The 6,000-nt window shown below is 62.2% G+C and overlaps 1 protein-coding gene across 2 annotated transcripts in view; it reads right to left on the minus strand.

Moving 5' to 3' along the window:
- NHEJ1 (non-homologous end joining factor 1) overlaps nucleotides 1-6,000 on the minus strand; it is a 45,029-nt gene that overhangs the window by 1,789 nt on the left and 37,240 nt on the right. The window lies entirely within an intron of this gene.

Below are 6,000 nucleotides of genomic sequence, written 5' to 3' on the forward strand. Positions count from 1 at the left end.
AGGAAGTCTCCCCGCCCCCCCCCAGGGCTGCAGGATGCCACCCTTGCTCTCCGGGCCACACTGATGTGCGTGGGGGACCCTGGCTCCCACAGCGGCAAGGCTGGCAGGCTGGGGAAGCACCATGCTCTGCTGGGAACCTAATGGAGCACAGGGCCAGAAAGCAAATACACACAGCACTGGGGAGATACGTGTGTGCCCCAGAGAGTGCAGCTGTGTGGGGGTGCATGGGGCGCAGTATGGGGTGCGTGTGTGCAGGTGAGTGTGAGCACGCGTGTGCGGGGACCGTGCGCAGCCCTGTGAGGATGAGCGTGGTGCTGGGTGCGTGTGGCTCTGTGTGTGTGTGTGTGTGTGTGTGTGTGTGTATGTGCCAAAGGTCCATGCACTAATCTCTGCTCTGCTCCACACCCAGACAGCAGGAGAACAAAGTGTAACAGATAAGGCCGGATCCTCTCTGGGCCAGGGGAGCGGGGAGGGGATGGGGACGCTCAGACCCACTCAAGGCCAGAGTCCAAAGCCCGGCCCCGGCTTCCCAGTGGCAGAAAGGGCAGGATGAGCCCCCCTTGCTGCTCCCCATCAGATGGGGAGGAAGGGCAGGAGTGATGCCAGGGTGGGTTGGCTGATGCCCAGAATGGCTCCCTCCCTGCAAGTCTCATCCCTTCTGCTGGAGCTGTGGGCATGAAAGACCCCTTAACTGTGGGACATGCATGTCACCAGGGTCTGCTTTTCAGCCAGCTTCTGTGCAGGCCCTCCCATGTCCCTGCCCACTGCTGTAGGAGGGAGTGATGCTCTGGTCCCAGCACCCTGCCAGCATCCCTGGGATTGCTTGCCACTAGGCAAACACACCTCCCAATGGCTCCTTGCCCAGCCCAAGAGCCCTGGGCTGTGCTGGCCCATCACAAGGTCCTTGAGGAGGAGGAGGGATGCTGAGCACCTTGGACACCCTGAAGATGCTCTCACCCTGATGTCTCAGACCCACAGGCTCAGGGTTGCACCCAAGGTCAGAAAAAGCAGCATCCGAGGCTGGGAAGGTGACTGCACTTCAAAGGCAGGAGAGGGGCTGGCAACGGGTGGCCGACACAGCCCAGATCAAAGGCACAAGCTGGAGTCATAATTCAGAGAAAAGCAAACAGCAGCTCCAGGAAAGCTGGGACGGTGCTGAAGTGAGCAAAGTGTACCAGATAGCACTGTGCGGGTCAATGCCCCGGGAGGGCAGGAGAGTCCCCCATGGAGCCACCCGGCCCTGGGTGCCACTATCCTGCTGACCACCCCCTCTTCCCACCACCATGGGGACCCCAGGGAGAACCAAGGTGGTGGGGCCAGCTGTGCACCCAGGTGTAGGGTGCTGCCTGCCCCGCTCTGCTCCAATCCAGCCGAGACAATGGCTGCAGTGCAGGATGGCACCCGGGACATGCCCTGAACCCCAGGGCTGCCCAGGCTGCTTCTCTTCCCAGCATCCAAGTGAGGATTCAGGCAGGGCAGCTGCTTGCTTGTTGCTCAGGCTGCCTGGAGCCTGACTCTGGGGACAAGGCAATGTTGTGGAGCATCAATCACGCTTGTGACCACCTGGTGTCCCAAAACCTGCACACAAGCACCTGCTGGGGTGGCACCTAGAGGAGCCACTGGGAGAAGGGTGCTTAGTGCTGACAGCCCCAGGGAGGGATGGGCATCAGGGGGGCTCAGGGGGCTGCAGGTGCATGGCACCCGCTGCCCGTGTCTCTGGGAAGGGCCCAGATCCAGCAAGCCTGGGGTGGAATTTGGGAGTCACTGGCCACGTCCTGCCACTGCCCTTCCCGGAGACTCAAGCTTGTGGGCTCGGAGCCACAGGGCCGCTGGAGCTGGCCCATGCTGGGATGGGAGGGCCACGCTTCGCAGCGCTGGAGGGAAATGGGGTTATAACCAGAACTGGAAGCATTTCCCTGCAGAGCTGTGACTCAGCAGGGAGCAGAGCGTGCTGTGCCAGCCACCGGCCACCTGATGGCCCCGGAGGCTGAGAGGGACAAGAAGGTGTCCCTTGAAGGGGCAGGATGGGGGACAAGCTCTGCGTACTGGTGCTTTTCCCTTCTGTCCTTGCCCAGCACATCCCCAAGCTGACTTTCCCCCCCACCGCAGCCAACTTGTTGTCCCCACTACGACATCAGCCCTGGCCTCTGGTGACTTGTTTTTCTCTGATTACCCACCTCTGGGATCAACATGATGCCGGAGGTCTGGGAGTGTCGGGAGCAGAGAGCGCACGCCCGGGGGAGTTGCTGGCCGGGGTGCCCCACGCCGCTCGACGGGCTCCCGGGAGCACTGCCCAGGGAACCGGCACGGCTTGCCCCTCTGTTATGACTACCTGGCTGCAAGGCCAAGCAGGATGCCCCGGTATCAGGAGCGACTCAAGGCTGCGGCAGCGGCGCGGGAGGCTCCTCAGCACACCCTGAACTGCGATAGCCCAGGCAGGGGCTGCGGGGGGGCTGCCTGGCAAAGGGAGCGGGAGCCTGACTTCATGCTGGGAGCACGTCGCGGTCACCAGCAGCCCTGCGGTGGTGTGGGGAGCTGGACTGCAGCCTCACCCTGTGCACCCATCCTGGAGGGCTCTGCTGTATGGCTGTGTCCCACTGGGGGGGGGGGGGGGGCAGCAGGGCCAGTGGTGGGCAGCGTACAGCATCCATCTCCCAGGCATCCTGCCTGTGCTCAGACTCCTTTCTCAAGAGACCATAAGACCTGGAGATTTGGATGGAGGGGCACATCACCCAGCCCGGCACCGCGCCACCGATGCCGAAGCGTCACCTTCCCTGGGTCTGGTGGGAGGTTGGCAGGCAGGCTGGACCATGCTGGGCCCCCGCGCCGGTGCCAAGCACCAGAGTCTAAATCGGTCGTGCTCAAAGCTGGGGGCTGACCCTTTCATTATCACACCAGACGTTCGAAGTGGTTACCAACATTCTTCGCTACAAACCCCACATTCCTATTTTTTAATATATTTTTAACTGGAAAACAGAGCGAACGAGGCCTGTTTGGAAATTACAGCCTGGCTGCTGTGGCTTGTATGTCAGATCTGCCCACATTCCCGTGGCCAGCCTCAGCACATGCTCCACAGGGGCACACTTAATAATTCCTGCCGGGGCCGGGAGCCAAGGGGTGTGGGCTGGAGGGGGGGGGTGTATGGCTTCCCCAGGCTCCCCCCGCCAGCAGGCTCCGCGGAAGCAGCGTGGTGGAACGGCAGCCCGGGAATGGTGTACTGGCTCTCTGGCAATGGGCATGGGTGAAGCCTGACAATGCTGCGGCAGACCGTGGTGGGCAGAGGAAGGGCTCCATGGCTGGGGCGTTCCCAGACCTTGTGGCCACACTGCCCTTGTCGTCTCTCCTGCCATGAGCTTTGTGCGTGCTCCTGGGAACAGGGTTGGCATGGCTCGCTGGATGTGTGCTGGGCATCTCTGCCCATGGTTGTGTCAGCATCAGTCAGGCTGGGGAGGGCGGCCACCCTGGGATCCAGGAAGACTGGCACTGATATGTGCCAGTTGCTCACCCAGTCTCTGCTCGCAGTGCCGGACCAAGGGATGCCACCAGCATCTGCTTGCAGGAGGACAGAGGTGATGGGGGTTGAACTGCTCCCTTGCAGTTGGGATCAAGGGCAGGCAAATGGCCAGAGCATCCCCTTGGGAAGGACCAGCCTGGCCTCTTGCCCCAGCTCCCCAGTGGGGCAGTGACCCTTGCCCTTGGCCCAAAGCACCACAAGCTGCCCCAATGCACCCCGAGCTGCCCCTCACTGTGTGCCAAAGCCCTTTCCTGGCTCCCTTGGTGCCCTTGGACCTGCTTGCCCATGCTCCCCACAGCTTGCTGCAGTCCCTGGGGTGTTGCATACCCCAGAGGCAGACAGCCAAGGGTCTTGCCCTCCACTTGCACTGTTCCCCCTGCCACACAAGGCCCCGGGGATGCGCAGCAGCAGCAGCAACAAGGAGAGGTGACGGTGCTGCCAGCCCGCCCCTGAAGCAGGCAGGGGCAGGATGGCCAGGGCTTCCCAGGCAGGGAGCCAGGCTGAGCACACCTGGCAGGAAGCAGTGGTGCCGGCCGGGGAAGGCAGCCCGAGAGCTGCCGAGAGGTGAAGGGGTCACCCCGGGGAAGAGCAAGGCGGTGAGGGCAGGACGGCCGAGCATCCCAGCCCGACCCAGCCCGGCCCGGCCTGGCCCCGCACTCCTCCCAGCGCCGCTCCAGCTCTGCTTGTGGGCAATGTTTTCCTTTCCCCCTGACTTTCGGGGCCTTTCCAGCGAGCAAATATCAGGCGCATAAAGAGCGGCACTGTGAGCAGAAGATGGAGTGAGAATGCCTGCCCGCGTCCCTCCGTAAGTGCTGTCTCACACTTCATCAAGGCCGCCTTTGCAAGCGAGGCACCCGCTCAACAACCAGCAGTCTATGCTGGCCGGTGACCGCAGTGGCCCCGCCACTCAATACCCTTTTCTTTTCTCCTTGTGCTGCTTTGGCGGCTTGGGTTACAGCTTGCCAAGCAGATACGGGGCGGAGGGGCGCGGCGGCAGCGGGGGCTCCGCATTGTGGCTGCCGCTACACCAGGGTGGAGGCAGGTGCGTCCCCCCCTGCCGTTGCAGGGATGCTGGGGAGGGGGGAATCCTGCTCCTGCCCTGCCTGCCCCGCTGCTGCTTCCAGCTCCCAGGGATAAAGCCGGGGGAAAGGAGGGTGGGCGGCTGTGCAGAGGTAGGGCAGGAGCCCGCGGCATCTCCTCCCCAGCTGCGTGAAGGCCAGCCCACCAGGAGTAGCCTGGAGCTTGGCAAAGGGATGGGGGGAGGTGAGGGGCTCCAGCTCCCAGTGGGCACAGCCCCCACCCCATCACACCTGCAGACAGGCCATGCCACTGTGGCGCCCTGCAAACCTGCGGGCATCCCAGCCCTCCCGCTGCCCAAGCACCAAGGAACTCCCTGAAGAAAAGAGCAGCCCTGTTCAGAGAGCAGCCCCTGTTACAGGGACTCCGTGCCTGGCCAACCCTGCAAGATGTTGGATATGGCTGCCCAGGAGCTGGGAGCAACTGCTGGTGACACCCCAGCTCCATCCTGACCAACAGGTCATCCTGTCCAACAGCCCATGGGACAACAACAGCAGGAGAGTGGCCAGTGTGGCTGGCACTGGGTGCCAGTTTGGCAAGGGAGTTGGGAATTGAGGATGCCCTGAAGAACAGCAGCTCCTGGCATCTCAGGACCTTGTGAGGACTTGCTGCTGGCTTCCAGGAAGGCAGAGCCACCAGCTGATGGCACCCTACGGGCATCACCTCTGTCAACCTGTGCCACCGATTGCCTTCTCCAGGGGCCAGTGCCTGGGCAAGCCCAGGAGGAGAAGATGTGGAGACCTAGACCTGGCGGCTAGGGTTCTTCCTGTCCCAAGGGGACAGCTCAGGGACCTCTTTTCTCTCCATGGAGGCTGGGTGGCTCACACTGCCTTGTTATTGTAGGGTTGCTTGGTGAAGACAGACACATAACCCAGGCTTATTATTATAGGGATCCTCCGCAAAGCACGCCAGCTCATCCAGGTTAATTATTGTCTGTCCAGGAAAGCTGGACACAGCGCACACTTTTGTTATTGTAGGGTTGCTCAGGAAGGCCAGACAGCTCATCCTGGCTTGTTATTATTGCACAGGGCTCACGGGGGGCTGGAAACTTCCTGCAAAGTGGGGTGACGGAAAGGGAGCCACACCTGGTGAATCACAAGGATGCTGCCTGGCGATAAGGGACAGCAAGGGCTGGGATCCGGCACCCTGACTCCACCCGGCAAGGACAGCCCACTCATTCATGGGCACAAACACTCTTGGCAAACTTGGGACCCATGGGGCTGGTGGAGGCAGCGGGGGCATGGGTCAGGGCTGAGGACTGGCAAAGCAGCCCACGGACCCCTCAAGAAGCAAAATCTGGGGGTGACAGGGGGAGAACCATGGGGATGCTGCACCCAGCATGTACCTAAACCAGGCACACAAGGAACTGGCTGAGCTAACAGGGCCTGGAGCGGAAACTGGGGCTAAGC

This window comes from Gallinula chloropus (assembly GCF_964237585.1).
Source record: "Gallinula chloropus genome assembly, chromosome: 5".
In the NCBI taxonomy this organism is placed as follows: Eukaryota; Metazoa; Chordata; class Aves; order Gruiformes; family Rallidae; genus Gallinula; species Gallinula chloropus.